General features: G+C 37.4%; 1 protein-coding gene across 2 annotated transcripts in view; it reads left to right on the top strand.

The window, feature by feature from the left end:
- The first annotated feature begins 621 nt into the window (after positions 1-621).
- The window catches only part of LOC102766425 (sodium/calcium exchanger 1), a 128,738-nt gene continuing 120,599 nt past the window's right edge, over positions 622-8,760 (top strand). Inside the window, exon 1 of one of the 2 annotated variants that reach the window (XM_006778659.2) lies at positions 622-684. The gene's annotated coding sequence lies outside the window, so the exon portion shown is untranslated. The remainder of the gene's footprint in view (positions 685-8,760) is intronic. The other variant, XM_006778662.2, reaches the window with a different exon arrangement.

Consider the following 8,760-nt stretch of genomic DNA (forward strand, 5'->3'; position numbering starts at 1 on the left):
TTTATTTTACTTTCCCTAAATGAATAAATTGGCTCTAGAAGGTATCCAGAACTCAGCCTCTTTACCAATGCAGTCAGGCAATGAGGTCTGGACATCAGTGCCTGCTGGCCCTGGGGGAACTGAGACAATAGTCTGCTTTACAGATCAAGCCCAGAGTTTTATAGGGTTCCCTTTGATGAAGACAAGTGAAAATGGGTTGCTGCAAAGTGGGTGATATGAGGATTAGGTGAATAAGAAAAGTTATAGTTCTTGAAAGAGAAGCTTACACTTGCATAAAAAATCAAAATATTCCACAAATAAGCTCAAAATGTTGTAATTAACTTATGAATAATACTTTTAATTTCTCATTACTTACTTATTTCCATGCTTTGAAACAAAAGTTATTAGAGTTAAAAACAAGTCTGGGAATATGTTAAGGTTGTTGACTATATTTTGAATAGAAGAAAAGTTCTTAAAGGAGAGAAATTCTCCCAAACTCTTTACAAATACTGAAGCATCACAGACTGTAATGTTCTGGGGGGAAACGGAACTGAAATAGGAGAACCTATGGCATATGTAATTCTCTTAAAGAAACACTAAGGTTTATTTTGTTTTTCTCCAGTTGGTCAGTCTAAGACAGTGGTTCTCAAAGTGTGACGTGGGGACCCCTAATCATCTCAACGACTCTTTCAGGAGGTCTATAAGGTTAGTGCTCTTTTCACAAAATATGAATATGTTATTTGATTTTTTCATTCTCATTTTCTCACAAGTGTACACTGGAGTTTTCCAGAGACTGTAAGGTTTGTGATAGTACCATAGATTAAATGGGAAAACATATATGAAAATCCAATGGTCTTCTCTTAAGCCAAATATTTGAAATATTTGCAAGTATGGAAAACAAGATAATTTTTCTCACTAAATTTTCATTTTGGAAAATGTAGCTATTTTTATGAAAATATATTATGTTAACATGTAATGAGTATATTATTGTTATTTTTGTTGAATTAATAACTAAATACTTAATAAATTCTTAGTTTTAATTTCTAATGCAATAAATGTCTATAAATATAACCCATGCAAGCAAAAGCTCTTTTGAATCCTCACTGATTTTAAAAAAGCATAATGGGGGGGGGTGAGAAAATGAGTGTGGGGGGCGGTTGGGGGTTAATGGGGGGATGAGGATACATTTTTAATACCTTAACCAATAAAGAAATTTTTTAAAAAAGCATAATGGGGTCCACATAGTTTGAGAACTGCTGCTCTAAGACACTAAATATCAACAAATAGCTTCCTAAATAAATGTTTATAACGTAAATTTAAGACAATAAAAACAGTAACATATATTTTTAACCTTGACCACTTTAGTTAAATACATTTCTTAGGACTCCAAGAAAATAATGATTTTCTTTCTGGCATCCACCATGTCTTCCTCTGTCCATAAAGGTTTTTAGTATAGACTGAGACAGTTATTTTAGCTTATTTGCATATATAGTTATCCAAAGCTTTGCAAACACATATCCAAATGGAAACCCATAGAAAGTTTTAAGGTCTAGCATTGTGGCCATGAGCACAGGCTTCCCAAACCAAACTGCCTAAACTTACTCAACACTTCTATCTTTCAGCTTACTTGACTCTGAATTATTGGCAATATTAGTACCTAAATCAAAGGACTGGTAAAAAGTTAAATAACTTCATGCTTATAAAATATCAAGAACAGTGCTAGGCATCTTCATAAATGTTAGCTCCTATGATAGTTAATATAGAAATGTTTGCTACCATTACAATCATTACTGAGACTATACCAAACTCTTAGCATGAACTGTGGTGAGAAAAAGGGAAGCTAACAATGAAACTGTAAGAAGTATTGGTATTTCAATGTAATTAGAAATTGCAAGATAAATTTGATCTTGTCACTGAGATGGTATCCTTTTCTGAGAAATCAAATATGTTTTGTTCAAAAGTAAATTCCCCCTCTGATACTCTATTCAGTAACTATTTGATAAGGCAACTTTGTGCATACTACATATACACATGCCCCAAAGAAGAAAAGAGAGACTGCATGTTGTGAAGATCAGTAACTAAGGAAAAGAAAACCTGTTTGTCCTCAGTGTATCATTTCCTGATAACATTGCTCCCAGGCCAAGGAACCATATTTAAAATCAGGTGACTGGAGAACAGTTGTCAAAGGATAAGGGAAGCCAATGAAAACCAGGCTTGCAGGAAGGCAGTCTCATCATGTGCACGACAGAAAAGACAGCAGAGGGAATAACCATAAGTGAAATGTCCTAGATAATCTAAATTACTTTCATGTTAACACTCTGACTATAACTTGTAAAAGTTCTATTTTTGGCATGTTTTCGATCCTAAATGGGTTTATGTCTATGTCGATATGGAATATCAATTCATATTAGAATTAGAATCACTAAGTAGAGTTTTTAGAGTTGCAGATTAGGTCCAATGTAAGAAGAAAACACAAAAGATCGGAATTGTCTACACATCTTATTTGAGGTAATGAGGTAATTAGATGTGTGTATCCTTTTATCAGAAAAAAAGGTTATAGGTCCACCCAGTTCTATTCTTTATCCATTGCCCTTCTGTAAGAAATAAACTGCTCTATGAGGCAACCTATTTTATATTCTGGACAACTCTCATTCATTTATTCAATAAGTATTTATGGTCTAAACATTATTCTAGGAACTTGAAATATACGAATGAACAAAACATAAAATCCCTGCTTTCACATGACATAGGATTTTGAGACTTGGCAGATTAATAAATAATAAATAAGTAAATATATATGTATCAGAAGGCTTTATGTGCTGTGGAGAAAAATAAAGCAGGGAAGAGGGATAAAGAATGTTGGAATGGAGGTTAGGAGGTGCCAGTTAAATACTGAGGGAAGTACATTCCCAGAGGAAATAGAAGAGGTGGGAGTAAGGATTTTAGGAAGATTTATACTTGTCTATTGATAGAAATTTGCTACCTGAAATCACATCAAATAAATTTAAATTATTTGTAATTAGGTAAATGTGTTTGTCTTTAGTATTCCGGGCTAAATATCTTCAGTTCTTTCCTTATTTGCCATGTGCTATGATTTTTAGATCCCTATGTTTTACATCTCTCCCTCAGACAGGACCACTATACTCTAAAATGCAGAGTAGAATGGGAAAATTACCCACCCTGCCCCGATTCTGTGTTCTGTTTTCTGGCTTAAGTGGTACTTTCTTCAGGATGCCTTTCTGACTCCCAAATCTGAGCTATGTGTCTCCTCTAAGCATTATCTTAGCTGTATTATAATTCACCTTAGACTTGGCAGGCTCTAGGCTGCCATCTAAGCCATAAGATTCACAACAACAGTGTGTATATTTTAGTCCATCATTGTGCTTGACACATAGTAGGTACGCAGGAAGCAGGAAGTTTTACTGTGTTTACTGCTATACCTGTGACACCTAGAATAGGACTGGTACATAGTAGGCCCTCAAAAAACATTTATTGGAGAACTACACATCTTTGAAACAGCTAATAGGGTAACAAATAATTACAGTTACTTGTGTAATTGACAAATAATTCTAAAAATTCAGCCTTATAGTAATATAGTGCTTCATGATTTACCAAGTATGTTCTCATATATGTTCTTCTGCAACCTCCCTAACTCCACGGGGTAGTTGGGATGGAATGATTCATTTCCATTTTATAAAGGGAGCAATTTATGAGGCTCATAGAGAGTAAGAGTTATTTGGATAGATATTGTCAGGCTTTCATCCAGATCTTCCAATTCAAGGTCTTCAGGTTTTTTGCACAACACACAAGTATAAGCTTACTGCAGGATTATCATGTAAAAATGAACATGTCTTTATCATATGCAAGTCAGAATGTCACCATTGACAGCACTTGGTTTTCCATAGCACCTAGCTTCCTCTGTTTTCACACCCTTGTGTTTATAATGCCCCTGGTTTAGATATTGGTCAAGTTTGTGCACAGTCTATCTCAGTCCAATTCTTTCTCTCCTACACACTTGATGTACTGCTCTTTTCACCTATTTGATGATGCGTTATCCATACTACGGTCCCTCCCCGCTGCCTGCTGGCCCTAATCTGCCCCAATCGCCCCTGATGGCTGGCAAGGCCGAGGGACCCCACCTGTGCACAAATTTGTGCACATGGCCTCTAGTATCTGGATAAATATCTTAAAATTTCTTTCTTTCTTTCTTTTTTAAGATCTGTCAGCATGTAATAGAAACATGTATATTTGCCTGGTCTTGCCAAAGTTATCTGAGATTTTCACTATTTGTAATTTAAAAAAAACAAAAAACTTTTAACTTCTTGCAATGGCAGTAATCATTTCAGATTTCCTGTCAACTTTGTTGCCTTGGGGGGTATGAATAGGGTATTTCCAGACAGATGCCTGAGGTCAGTAACTTCTTATTTTAATGAAGGGTGTATTTCCTCTATATGACTGATGAAGAAACATTATTTTTAGGCAGTAATAACAATTTGGTGTGGTTAGCTCATAACGTACAACCATCGCAGTACATAGGGTGATGGGGGAAGTAGTAGGTCCCTGTTTCACAGGAGCTGAAACCGTACTGGTGCCATGACATTGACAGGTAAGGTAATCTATTCCAACAGAAATGTGGTGGCAGAGAACTCAGTGAGATGGTCTCTGTGTGGTTAAGACTTATCAGATAAGATTTCAAGGTAGAAACAAGAAGGGAATGAGACTGATCTGGAAATGCAGGCAAAGAGTGGGTTTTAGAGTAAAAAATGCTGGACCCAACCCAGGTCCAGCTTATGGGCTTAGTAGCTGTGTGAACATGGGCTTTTCTCCCATTTGTAAAATAAGGTTATCAGTACTTCTATCAGAGGGTGGTTCTGAAGATCAAATAGCATAATATGTATCATCTCCAAGAACCACAGAACATTAGCAATGGCAAAGGTTTCTGTTTGAGAAACTAAAACTTCAGTGGAAAGCTTCCAGTAGCCTGGTTTAGGATAAAGTCAGCAATTTCACAGATGATAAGAAGCATCAACCTGAGATCTAGGAAGCTGATAATCAATCTGGGATCTAGGAGGCCAAAGTAATTTGCTTAAAGTTATAGCCATAGAATAGTAATTATATGTATGTTGCACAGTCTCTGGTCACATGTGGAAAAGTCTTTCGTCCCATCCTGTTATACAAATTACTTGGGAAGATTACAAAGGTGATAGCCATAACATTTAATATCGTGAATGTAATAGATAAAGATTGTGAACATACTCGTGAATTCAAGTGTCTCACACACACACACACACACACACACACACACACACACACACAAAACCAACCACCATGGGTTTTTCTTTGGGAAAAGGTGGAAATTAATCAGGATTTAACTAATGTGAACAGCATTCTGAAGGGAATAACAAGGACAGAAACTATTTATGTGACTGTCAAATACAAAGAGACATTATATGACCTTTAATTAAGGAAGAAATTGTCTCTAAAAGGAGCAAGAGGTAACACATCACTATTCTCTAGGGGAAAAAAGCAAAAGAAGACAAAGTCAGCAGCTACAAACGTTCTTAATTGAGGGGAGGAAGGTAATTCAGAGACGTGAGTGACACCGTGTGGACTTTTGGCCTCCTTCCATCCATACCTGGGACACCCGCTTCAGAAGCAACCCTGGGCATCACACTGCTGGCCTGTGATTCGGAGGGCAATCTACTGTGTGATCTGTAGGGCGATGCTCTGTAGCATCACCCTGAGTTGTTTCTTTATTAGAGATTGGGTTTGCATCAATCTGCTATCACACTATCAGCTCTGTGCACAAAGAGACATTTCCCAAAGGGGCAGCTTGTGGTTAACAGTGGAGTCTTCGGACAGCTAAACAATTGAAACTGAACAACCCTCCTGGGGGTCAGATACCCTACAGGTCATGATAAACACTGTGTTCCAACCAGCTCCGGGGATCCAGTCCACTCCTTTCAAAGGATTTAATTAACTGCTCCCCTGGTGTGCACCATGTGGGACATCACTCTCAAGTTAGTTCACCTTTTAAAACACATATCCAGCTTCTTTCTTTCTCTGCATATTTTGTTTTTAGATCACCAGTTCCTATAAGATATATGATTAACTACCCTCAATATCTAGACCCTATTATATTTAATGCTCTTGGGCCACTTATAAATGACTTAATGATGTCAAGTAATCATAAATAGTGTTTTCAGGTATATCTTACATGGAATAAAGAAATTAAGCATCATCTATTAGAAATTTAGAGGCTAAGTAAAAATGTCCCTATCTGTGCTCTTTGAAGGTCAGGGGAGCGTGGACACATTCAACCAATCAACATGAACTAGTAGGTATTCTATGCACAGCTTGGATCTCAGTACCTTGGAATACAAGAAGGTACAGAACCATACTTCCTTCCATCACAAAAGACAGTAAAATTATTGCACCAAATGATCCTCACAATAATGTTGGAAGAAGCAGAAAAATTATTAGCATCATCAATTTGCAAGGGAAGCAAGGCTCAGAGGGTTGGTGAGTTTGCCAACAACTAGTTCGTAGCAGAGCTGGAACTACACATTCTCTCCACTCTTCAGGTGGCTGACTATCCACTTGGAGATAAAAGCGGCTAGGAGCCTCTGAGATCCTTTTTCTGTGACAGTTCCCAGTGGAGGCTGGAGAAATTCCTTTCCAGAAGAGGCTCCCTGAGAGGCACAACAGTCCAGAAATTTTTCAGTCAATTTAAGTTCTTGAAAGAGCCTCATTTTATAATTGACTTGCTTCTATTTGTTGTTAAATTACAGCCCCATAATCCATTTATATTTCTCCCCGCAAATCCTGCCCTTGCCACAGCAGACATTTCCAAGTCTTGAGATGTTACAAACTTGGGGAGGTTATCAATTTCTTCAGGTCCAATTTCCCCCTTTTAATAGCAAAGTACTGTAGAAATATCTTCATTATTCTGAAGTAATTATAATATAGCCTATAATATAGCCCATTCCATGAATATTTTGTTAAATTCTATATAATGCTCTAATTATAATATAAAAGGAGAATAAATGCCAATACTTTAAATATACTAACACATTGTTCATTTTATGAAACGCAGGTATGACCACCTTAGGAAGTATGAAGGAACAGTCAGATGCTTGTCCCATCAACCACCCTGCAGGCAACAGCGAAAGTGCTGACTAACAAGTATCATTCCCATCAGTGCAGTGATTTTCCAAGATGGTGTACTGCCTTGTTAAATTCCAAATAAAACAGAGCATGATCTTTTCTCAATTTATCCAGGAGCTTAGGGCTTTCTCCTCCTCCAGGAGTACATGATGCAGAACTCAACTGAAGGCAAACTGGAAAATCCAATGCCATTCTCTCTTTATTACAATCTTTAAAGCAATTATTTTAGAGGCCTCCTTTCTTGACCTCAGAGGAGGAGCCAGGTAGAACACAGCATAATCGCCGATTTGTTTGTATACCACAAAGCAGAAATTTTAACTTCAGATAGAAAGGAAGCAATGTGGGAATCTTTCAGTTAGGGCATGCATCGCCTCCATTTGAGATTCTTTCCAGTGCTTTCTTTGTTCACTTGAGGTTGCAATATTTCTTCTTACCTATAAGAGAGTGGTTCAGAAGGGCAGGTCTAGAAGATATGTGGGCATAGAATAGGATTCCACCATATAATCTGAAAAGCACACAATGTGGTCATTGAGTGATTACTAATAATCACACACAGGAGACCCTGACAAGGCACAACTGTGATAAGTAAAAATCACATCTAGAAAATTTGACTTAATTTGTTTGCAATTTTTCAGTTGTTAAGTCTGTCCCTATATACCAAACTTGGAATTCTGGTGAACCATGTGTGAGCAAGGAAAGCAGGAAGAGTGAAAAAGCAAAGCTAAACTTTTCCATAGGAAAACTAAGGCAAGTCCTCAGAATGAAACCGATAAGTTATCTTGATTTTGAAAAAGCCCAAAAGACCAGGCCTTCCAGTTCTGTGTGGCTCTGCCTGCCCTGTAGCCCTGGCTAACACCCGTTCCTCTCACTTTCTGTGCGTTACACCCTCTGACTTTGTTTTCACTTCCTTGACTGCTCTTACTCACCCCAGGGCCTTTGCACCTGAAACTTCTCTGTCAATGACTAAACTAAGCTCACTCACTTCTCCTCCTAGCCAGTTCCCAGCCAGCGTTTTGAGTTTTACAGACTCTCCTAAAAAAGATCAACTCCCTCTTTTAGAAACTTATGCAATGTGGTTAATATCACTTTTCCTCCCCAAGATCAAAGCCCCATTTGTTCATGTGTTCACTGATGATTCCCTTAATGCCTTCCTTCACAGTCTCTCAAAAATACTCCGTAAATGAGTGAATGAAGGAATGATTTTTATCTATGTTTATATACCGTATTTGCTGGCGTATAAGATGACTGGGCGTATAAGACGACCCCCTAACATTTCCACTCAAAATACAGAGTTTGTTATATACTCGCCGTATAAGACTACCCCCTCTTCCGCACACCTTCCACACACCAAATAAAAGGTAAAACAATATCAGATTTGATTTTAACATTTTAATTTATATTCAAATGCTTATGACATGCAGGAAAACTGTCACAAGGCTGTATGTAATCAAACATATACATAAAACAGTGCAAGTTTATTACCGGTAAACATACCGGTAATTCACTAAAGAAAACACACTCTATAGACTGGTACCGTAGATGCTTCTCAGGAACACAGGCAAGCAGCCCACAACCTAGAGGGACTGTCAATGATAGAAGTAAGATAACAAATAG

The sequence above is a fragment of the Myotis davidii genome, unplaced genomic scaffold (genome assembly GCF_000327345.1).
Source record: "Myotis davidii unplaced genomic scaffold, ASM32734v1 scaffold6, whole genome shotgun sequence".
NCBI lineage: Eukaryota > Metazoa > Chordata > Mammalia > Chiroptera > Vespertilionidae > Myotis > Myotis davidii.